Here is an 11127-nt window from a genome sequence, read left to right on the forward strand (position 1 = left end):
AAGAGGGGGAGGCCTTCAATGAGATGGATTGACACGGTGGCTGTGATGATGGGCTCAAGTATAGCAGGGATTGTGGGGCTGGCACGGGATCAGGCAGTGTTTCTGTCTGCTGTGCATGGGGTCGCTATGAATCAGAAACGACTCGATGGTACTTAACAACAACAACAATAGGTCTTTTATGTTGCTAAACTTTGGTATAATTTGTTACAGAAAAATAGGTAGCTAACACACTGTCCTTAGGAGCTCTCTGGTGTGGTGGGTAAAACATTTGGCAACTAATCAGAAGATCAGCAATTCAAACCCACCAGGTGCTCAGTGGGAGGAAGATGAGGCAATCTATGTCTGAAAAGATTTATAGCTTGGAAACCTAATAGAGGTTGCTCTGAGTCGGAATCAACTGGATGGTAGTGAGTTGTTTATTTTTTAATACACTTTCCTGTGTAAATTTGAAATTGTTTTAAACTAATCACCAAATAAAAAAGCTTCCATACTTTGGAATTTTGTTTGTATAAAATAATTGATAAGAAGAGAAAGAATGATAAGATGGTATAAAAATTACCTATTTTATTAAGATGGCTTACCTCTCTATAATTTTTCTTTCAAGTTTCTAGAGATGAAAAATATAAAAGTAACTGGGCTGGCAGAAATTTTTATTTAAAAGTGAATAACCTGCTATTTTATAAGTTTACTAATAGACTGTCATTTTCATCACTTGAATAAATGGAATGTTAGCCTCATAGGAAGAAAACAGTAGAAGAAGAAAGGGAAAGTACCGCTTTAACAAATACAGATTAAGCAGGAAAATTAATTAAATTTTAAATTATAAAATTTTCTTAAGGTCTGGGACATATTTAACATACTTATCCACTCAGGTATATATACAAAAATAAGATTGGGCAATCTACTTCCATAGTGATAACATCTGGGAAACCCAAAGAGGGGTCTCTATGAGTCAGATCCAACTAGAGAGCACCAAGGTGGCACTGGTGGATATATCGATCAATAAGTAATTGATATTTAAACATAAATTTACCAACACCAATAGCACCCCCCCCCCAAAAAAAAACCTCAAGGATAAAATCTTCCAAAATATGTATCTGTAGGCTAAAAAACTACAAAACAGCAAAGAAAGAAATTAAAGAATACATAAAATTAAGAGAGATATATTATTTTTATGGATTGGAAAACATAATGTTATTAAGATGTCAGTTCTCCCTAAATTCATCTATAGGCTCAAGACAATTGCAGTCAAAACCTTACCAGTCTTTTTTTTTTTTTTTTTTTCCTAATAGATAATCATAAACTTATTCCAAAATTTACATAGAAAGACAAATTAACTTTGAAAGGAAAGAACAAATTTGGGAAGTTTACACTACTAAATTTCAAGATTAATCATAAAGTTAAGGTAATCAAGACAGTGTTGTTTTGGTGAAAAGATAGAAACTTAGAAAAATAAAGCAAAATAGAGAGTCCAGAAGAGAATCACATACATATTAAATGTATTATTGACAAAGATAAAAAGTCAAAACAAATGGGGTAGGAACAATTGGATCTTCATATATAAGAAAATGACTCTTAGCATACATTCACACATTATAGAAAAATTCACTGAAAATGAATTACAACCATACATGTAAAATGAAAAAGAACAAAATTTCTCGAAGAAATATAGATGACAATATTTGCAACCTTGGATAAAGCAAAGAGTTTTTAGCTTTAATATTAAAAGTTTAATCTACAAAAAAGAGAAGAAATATTGGATCATATCAAAAATAAAAAAAAAAATGCTTCGTGAAAGACAATGAATAGAATGGAAAGATAAGCTGTGACTCGTGGATAATATTGGCAAGTCACATTTCTGACAAAGGACATATCTAGAAAGAAAAAAAAAAAACTCATCAAGCTCAAAATATGAAAAAAATATAATAAGAAAATTGGATAGTAGGTCTGTATATTTCCTCCAAAGAACACATGTGGCTAGCAAATAAGGATGTGAAGAGGTGGTCAGCATCAAAATCATTAAGGTAATGCAAATTAACCCACAATGAGATAACAAAAACACACCTATTACAATGGTTAAAACTGAAAATATAAATTTAAAAAATTAGAAACAAACCAAAACTAACAATACTTGGTAGGATGTAAAGCAACTGTAACTATTGTGCATTGCTAGTGATAATACAAAATGTTATACTCACTTTATATGATAATTTAGCAATTAAAAAAAAAAAAAACTTAAACATTGTTTTTAGGTGCCATTGTGTTTATTTAGGGTGGTGCCATGTTGGTATGACTCACAGCAAACCTACGTACAACAGAATGAAACACTGCCTGGTCCTGCACTATCCTCACAATCCTTGGTATGTTTGAGCACATTGTTGAAGCCACTGTGGCAATCTATTCCATTGAAAGTCTTCCTGTTTTTCACTGAGCTTCTAACCAAGCACACTGTCCTTCCTCTAGACACTGGTCTCTACTGATAACATATTCAAAGTAAATTAGAGGAAGTTTCACTATCCTCACTTCTAAAGAGTATTCCAGCTATACTTTCAAGACAGATGTGTTGCTTCTTCTGGCAGTCCATGGTGTATTCAATATTCTTCACCAACACCATAATCCTAAGGCACCAATTCTTCCTTGGTCTTTCTTATTCATTGTCCACCTTTTTGCATGTATATGAGGCAACTGAAAATAATATGGCTTGAGTTTGGCACACTTTAGTCTTCAAAGTGAAACATTTGCTCTTTAACATTTTAAAGAGGTCTTATGCAACAGATTTTCCCAATGTACTGTATTGTTTGATTTCTTGAATGTTGCTTCCATGGACATTGATTGACATTGATTGTGGATACCAGTAATGAAATCCTTCATAACTTCAATCTTTTTTCCATTTAACACGATGTTACTTATTTGTCCAGTGGTGAAGATTTTTGTTTTATGTTGAGATATAATATATACTGAAGGCTTGATCTTCATCAGTGAGTGCTTAGAGTCTCCACTTTTGGCAAGCAAGGTTGTGTCATCTGCATATCACAGGTTGTTAATGAGTCTTTCTCCAATCCTGATGCCACATTCTCCTTCTTATACTCCAGACATTCAGATAATTTGCTCAGGATAACAATGAATAAGTGTGGTGAAAGATACAACCCTAACACACACCTTTTCTGATTTAAAACTGCACTGTATCCTCTTGTTCTGTTAAAATGACTGAGTCTTGGTCTACATACAGGTTTCTTATGAGAACAATTAAGTGTTGTGGAATTCCCATTCTTTGCAATGTTATCCATGGTTTGTTATGATTCACACAGTTGAATGCCTTTCATAGTCAATAAAACACAGGTACACATCTTTCTGGTATTCTTTGCTTTCAGCCAAGATCCATGTGACATCAGCAATGATATTCCTTGTTCCATATCCTCTTCTAAATCCGGCTTGAACGTCTAGCAGTTATCTATTACCTGCTGCAATTGTATTTTAATTTATATCAGCAAAATTTTACTTGTATGTGATATTAATGATACTGTTCGATAATTTGCACAATCTTTGGAATGAACACAAAATAAACATAAATCTCTCCTGTCATTTGGACAGGTAGTTGTCTTCCAAATTTCTTGGTGTAGACAAGTGACTGCTTTCAGCATTGCATTCATTTGTTGAAATATCTCCAATAGTATTCCATCAATTCTTGGAGACTTGTTTTTTCACCAATGTCTTTAGTGCAACTCAGACTTCTTTCTTCAGTTCTTGATCATATGCTAACTCCTGAAATGACTGAAGAATGACCAATACTTTTTGGTGTAAGACTCTTAAGTATTTCTTCTTCTTCTTTTGATGCTTCCTTCATCATTCAAAATTTTCCCATAGAATTCTTCAGTATTTCAATTCAAGGCATGATTTTCTTTTCTTCAGATCATTCAGCTTGAGAAATTCTAAGCATGTTCTTCCCTTTTAGTTTTCTAATTCTAGGTTTTTGCACATTTCATTATAATACTTTACTTTGTCTTCTCAAGCTGCACTTTGAAATCTTCTGTTCAGCTCTTTTACTTTATCATTTCTTCCATTATCTTCAGCTACTCTATATTCAAGAGTGAGTTTCAGAGTCTCTTCTGATATTCATTTCGGTTTTTCTTTCTTCTCTTTTTAATGACCTTTTGTTTTCTTCACGTATGATGTCTTTGTTGTCATCCCACAACCTATTTGGTCTTTGGCCATTAGTGTCAATATGTAAAATCTATTCTTGAGATGGTCTCTAAATTCAGCTGGGATTTACCCATGATCTTATTTTGGCCCTCATGGACTTGTTTTAATTTTCTTCAGCTTCAACTTGAATTTGCATATGGGCAGTTGATGGTGTATGCTACAGTAAGCCCTCGACCTATTCTAAGTGATGATATTAAGTTTACCCATTATCTCTTTCCACAGATGTACCTGATTTGATTGCTGTGTATTCTATCTGGTGAAGTCCTCATGTATACACATATCAAATTTCCCAATTAATTCACTCCTAGATATTTATTCAAGAGAAATGAAAATGTATACAAAAACTTGTTCATGAATATTTTATGGGCTTTATTAATAATTGCCAAAATTTGTAACCAGATGTCCTTCAGCTGATTAATGGGTAAATAAACTATCGTACATTCATCTAATGGAATGCTACTCTGCTCTGAAAAAAAGCATAGATTGATGTATGCAATGATACAAGTGACTCTTAAATGCATTTTATTAAGTAAAAGAAGTCAGTCACAAAAGGCTACATATTGTTTGACAGTTTCTAAAAGGTAAAACTACAAAGACAGAAAATGAATCTGTGGTTGCCAGGGGTGAGGCATAAGGAGTGGCTTATTGAAAGAGGGAAGCATAGAGAACTTTAGGGTGATTGAACTCTCTTTTGTCATTACTCTGATGGTAGAAATGTAAGTCTGTATTATCAAAAGTCATAGAACTTCACACAATAAGCACAATGACTTTCACTGTATGCAAATTTCAAAACATCAAACATGGTATAGAGGGAAAGACAAAATGGTATAAAAACTACAAAAAAAAAAAAATGGGGAAAATGCAAAAGCTTAATGTCCTACAAAACGTGATGTATTCTTTTCCATCAGCCAATCATTCAAGAGCACACCACCTCTGCTGTACAGTAAGGCATAATAGACACATAAGTGATGTGGATCTGCTTCTAAGAGTATTTCTGTCTTCAAGGCATGAATTATCCTAGAGGTGGAGTACCGACATAATATAGTAATCATTTACCAAGTTTATACCTCTTCATATAAACTACAACTATTACTTTGAGTAGCTAATACAGATCTGTAGAGCTTTTTATTCCCAAAAAAACGTTTAAGGGAAATATCTAGAGTCTGGAAATTGTATTAACAGATCAGAGCTTTAGATGTATCTAATTTTCTCTAAGCATGAAAGATACCTCTGATTAACAGCTTGCTGCTCTACTGCTAGCCCTATGGCCATGGCTAAATATACCAGTAGGATATTACTGGGAGAGAAAGCATGCAAGTGTGTTGGATAGGCTGCATATTCAAGAAGCACTGCAGAATTTCCATGGGCCATGGAGCAGAAATCTAATATAAGAATCTAATATTCTGTCATATGCATCAAGGCAGATATGTAAAACAAAATTGGCACAGCTACACAATCAATACTTCAAAATAATTTACCACTACCAAAGAGCTTTTAATATAGAGACAATATTGCTGTGTCTTGTGATGGCTCAAAAAGTTTGTTTTGAAAGGAAAATTGAATTATGTCTTTTCTCTGGCATGCCAAACATTTGATGACTCTATTATGATCTAAAATCTAGGCAGGTCATTGAATGAGCATTGGTGTTTAATAGTAGAAGCTAGTCCCAGAAAACTTCTTATATAAAGCTTATTTAATATAAATTGTTTTATTTTTCAAATTTTTGTTCACTATGGTATTTTATAGATTTGTGCTTTTAAAAATATGGCATTAGAGAGAAGATAAAAATTTATCTTATTTGAAATAAAGAACAATAAAGACAATTTACTTTTAAAAAACAAGTGTGTAATACTGTGTGTGTGAGTATGTGTGTTTGTGTCTATATATGGAAAAAATAGCAAGAGTGAAAACAAAATAAGTACTAAAAAGAACATAATTTATTATGGCCACTTAAATGCATATGAAGTTTTCAAGGCCTCTGTAGGAGTCATCTCAATTCAACTCATGGATATATATGACCCTAACTCACATATTTTTAGGTTAAGCTTGTTTTTCCTTCAGTAGTGACTATTAATAATAAATACCTATGACTTGACTATTTCTGTACCTTTATTCAACTATTCAAAAAGGATAAAATACCCATACTATGAAAACGAAGGAAAGATCACTGTATGCAAAAAGAATTAGTCTCTGGATACACAAACTAGAATGTCTAATCCTACAGCTCCACATGGGAGCTCTGGTAGCATAGTGCCTAAGGCACTTGACTGCTAACCAGAAGGCTGGCGGTTCAAACCCACCAGCCACTCCTCAGAAGGAAGGTTGGGCAATCCTACTTCCGTAGTGATAACTGCCTCGGAAACCCAAGGAGGGGTCACTAGGAGTCGGGGCCGACTCTATGGCGAATAACAACAACAACAACAGCTCCACATACGTGACCCTGGATATAACATTACATTAAAAAATACTCACTTGTTTGTTTTTTAAGTTCCTGTTGTGTTAGTGTGTATACATGTCTGAAGGAGGATATGACTGTCAAAGTCAATCCTACACACAGCGCTGGTGCAAAGATTTAAACAGCTAGGGGAATTCTCAGTAATCCTTTGACTAGTTGTTTAAAAAAAATAAGGAATAAGTTTGAAAAAAAAAAAAAAAAAAAAGTCTCATTATGAATTAAGAAGAATGCCTAAGTCTGTGTAGGAATATTGAGCCCATCATGGAAACACCAATAAAATCTATTGACATAAAATATCAGGCATACATTTTAAAACATATATCCATTCACTTTACCATTATATCTTTCTTCCAAGAATTGAACTAGTAAAAATGAGAATCGATCTTAGAATATGTAAAACTCTTGTATAAAGAAGCAAGTCAGAAATTATAAGTTAAAATTATTATAAGACCCCATACTTGGCAAATGTAGCCACAGACACACAACAGGAGGCTCCTGAATATCTATACACAGTCAGCCAGATTGGCAGGTGTGATTCACAGGAGACTTTGAGTCAACAAAAACAGCAAACAACAGCAACAAATTGAACTAACAGGGTACCAACCACATAGTATTAAATTTCTGTCTTAGGTTTAATCAATTGCCCATAACAACCACTAGTGAATGGGCTGACATAATTTTCTAAAAGGCTTGCATCTATTTTTAGTCATTCATTAAACATTTTGTTAGATTCTGGGACTCTGAATAATTAATAATGAATGATTTCTATAGAGGAAGAGAAAAAGAAAACATATGTTAAAAAATGCAAAGAGTGTAGCTACTATGATTAAAATACAAAGAAAAAATATTAAATAACTTAAAATAGTCACTATTTGCAGGCAGGTATTGTTTGAATTAAAACTAGTAATTGCAAGTAAAGGGTAGTGTAATAGCAATATAAGAATAATAAATACAAGGTCAAAATCACCATTTTTTTGTGATAAAATATTAAATTCTATAAGTACTTACCAAATACTTTATTTCACACTCATGAGAAACATATGAGAAAAACTATTTTTATCTTTATTTGACAGGAGAGGGAACTGTGGCACAGGTTGCTTGCATGAAATCCCTTACTATTAAGTGGTAGAAGAAAGATTTGTACCCAGGATGGGCTGAATATTAAGTTCACTTGCTACACCACATGATTTCAGCCATTTAAGTTTTACTCAACCAAGCTCACATCACGGATCTGGTAGATAAAAAAATACTGAAAAGAAAATAGAAGGAGTACAATTAAAACCTCATTTAAAAAACCAAAAAAACTCACTGTTGTAGAATCGTTTCTGAATCACATCATCCCCTCCCGGGGTTTCCAAGGCACTATCTCTGCAGAAGTAGATTGCCCAATCTTCCTTTCGAGGAGTGGCTGGTGGCTTTGAACCTCCAGCCTTCTGGTTAGCAGTCAAATGCCTTAGTTACTATGCCACCAGAGCTCCCAAAATCTCATAGGTTATCCTAATATTCAAACATCAAATATGAACTCTCCTAAGAGTCAATTTTAGAAAGCTAAGCAAGCTGTACAAGAATATTACTGATCATATTGTATACATTGAAAACAGTGTTTGGAAGATCTTGCTTTAAATAATGTTAACTATTAACTCTTGCTTAACGCAACTGTCAGAGTTCAAAGATAAGCAAGGGCTTCAGGGTTTTCTTTTTTATTTCTCCATCCATCTGAGTGATAAGCACTATGGATATATGTAGGGAAACAGAGAACCCCAATATATTTAGAAGTAGATGTTTCAAGTGAGAACTAAACACACAGCATAATATAAACTCTTATTAAAAACATCTTTTCGTGTTACTGAACAGTTTTCAATGAAAATTTAATTGTGAGGTTCTGGAGAAAGCATTCCTTTTGAGAAACATCCAGAAAAGAGAAGCAGAAGCACTCCTAACAAGACGAAGACTCCAAATCTGAAGCTTCACGTGAACATCTACACAAATATATCTCTGAAATAAGACAGTCCCAGAAAACACTTTGCCTTCTGCTGTAAAAAAGCCGCACTTTCAGTAGAAAAGAAGCTACTTTATACAGATAAAGGAAGTCATCTGCCTACACTATGGTCTGCATCTCAAAAATTATGCAAGAATATTACCACAGATGTCTTGATGAATTATTTTGTTAATTCTACAAAGTTTGAGTTGTTAGTTGCTGTTGAGTTGGCTTTGAATCCTGGCAACCTGATGTATAACAGAGCAAAATGTCTTCAGTCTTGTGCCATCTTCATGATTGTTCCTGGCAACCTGATGTATAACAGAGCAAAATGTCTTCAGTCTTGTGCCATCTTCATGATTGTTGGTATGTTTGATTGTTGTAGCTACTTGGTCAGTCCATATCAACTCTGAGTAGCAGTTACTCAGCATAATACAAATGTTACGCTATGTACTGCAGAAGCTCAAGTATGGGTATGACAGAGTTGCTTCTTCGAAGAATTGCCAATATTTAGAAACAGAAATCACAGAGATGCAGTGGTTCACTAAACAAAGTGTGGACAAGTTATAGGAAGAGTTTTCTTGAAGGAAATTAGTATCACTTGGATATTGAATGATAATTGGATTTTTTTCATAATGATGGGTTTATGGAGAGCTCAGAGGCATCCAGGCTGGTTTAGTTTTCTAATACTGCTCTAACAAAAATACCACAAGTAGACAGCTTTAACAAACAGGATTTATTCTCTTACAGTTCAGGAAGTTAAAAGTCTGCTTTCAAAGTGACAGCTCTATGAACTGGGTGAAAAGCCCCTCAGTCTTGGACTTCAGCTGTGCCTCTTGCTCCCTGCCCACTGGAGCTGGAGGCATATCTTCACTCAGGCAGCTGCTGGCTGCTGAGGCTGACAAACGTAAGGTCAATGAGTAAAATGGCACCAAACCAATCCAAACTCACTGCCGTAGAGTCAGATCTGACTCATAGCAACCCCTCCTTTGGTTTCCGAGGCAATATCACTACAGCATGAGTAAAGTAGAGTTGGGAACAGGAATGTAGACTCAGCTGAGTTCGTCTTGTCAGTCCAGTTTGGCTGGAGACTCATCGGTGGTCTGTGTGCATTAGAGGGAAATGATGAGAACTAATTTTAGAAAGATGTATATGGCAACTCTGAGTAGGCCAGATTAGAGGAATGAAAATAAGTCATCATGATAATCCATACAAGTGATCCTGGAGACAGAATTTGGATGGAAAAATCCTTAAACCTTGCAAATGAAGGGATATGACCATCAAATCTGAAGATATAAAGATATCTGTCACATTTGAAGCTTAAACAACTGAATAATGTTGGAGTCTTTACCCAAAGTTCTGTAGAAGTCAATTAGATAAGCTGGTTTGGTGAAGAAAGGTAAATTTTGACAATTGAACTAGAGAGCTTGGGCAACTCCATCCATCCAGTCAAAAAACACTCAAGTAGGTTTGGGAAAGAAAGTAGGACTGAGTTGGAGATTTGAGATTTATCACCAGAGACAACAATTGAAGCTGTGAAAGTAAATATATTGAGAAAGGAAAAAAAAAAAAAAAAACACTGCTGTGGAATCGGGTCCGACTCATAGTGACCCCTCCTTGGGTTTCTGAGGTGGTATCACTAAGGAAGTAGATTGCCCAAACTTCCTTCCAAGGGAAGGGGTATAGAAATTGTTCCAGGCACAGGAAAAAATTTCAGGAATATTAATATTATTTAAAGGACAGAAACAGAAGGAAAACTAGCAATTAAACATATGGAATGTCAGATAAATAGAAATAAATTCAGGATTATACCGTATAAATGGAGAAACCAGGAGGCATAAAATTTAACTTTTTCCAGTTTCAATTTATTGAATGCTCTGAACCATATTTTTTTCTGAGTTATATATTCTTAGGCTTAACCATTCTTTCCTTGAATTCCTCATCTGGAAAATGGGGATAATAAAATACCAAACTTACATTGTTGTTAAGGAAATCAAATGAATTAATACAAAGTAAAATGCTTAGAACAGTGCTTGACACACATTACCAGCTATTTTTATCATTATAATAATTTTGCTTAAAAGATGGTGAAATTGAGGCAAAGGATCAAAGAGCTAGTAAGTGACCAAAGAAGGTGTCAAGAAGGAGGTGATATTCAATAATATCAAAAGCTGAGAAAATCAGAATTAAGAAAACACAAGCAGGTTTGACGTTAACAAAACCGTTTACTATACCCAGAGATTTATTTTACCAGAGAGGTTAAAGAAAGAAGTACTTTAGGTACATAAATGTAAATTTTCAGGAAGGAAGGTTGGGCAATGTCTTCTGTAGTGATACTCTCTAGGAAACCCAAGGAGGAGTCCCTAGGAGTCAGGTCTGACTCAAGGGCACATAACAACAACAACAATCATTCATACTGAGGAAACTCATCAACTTTCCTGTTTTCCAACAAAAATACGTTTACAAATATATATATTTGTATCTGGTAGCATAG

Source organism: Orycteropus afer, unplaced genomic scaffold, assembly GCF_000298275.1.
Source record: "Orycteropus afer afer isolate SDZICR_OR568_19922 unplaced genomic scaffold, OryAfe1.0 scaffold00222, whole genome shotgun sequence".
Lineage (NCBI taxonomy): Eukaryota > Metazoa > Chordata > Mammalia > Tubulidentata > Orycteropodidae > Orycteropus > Orycteropus afer.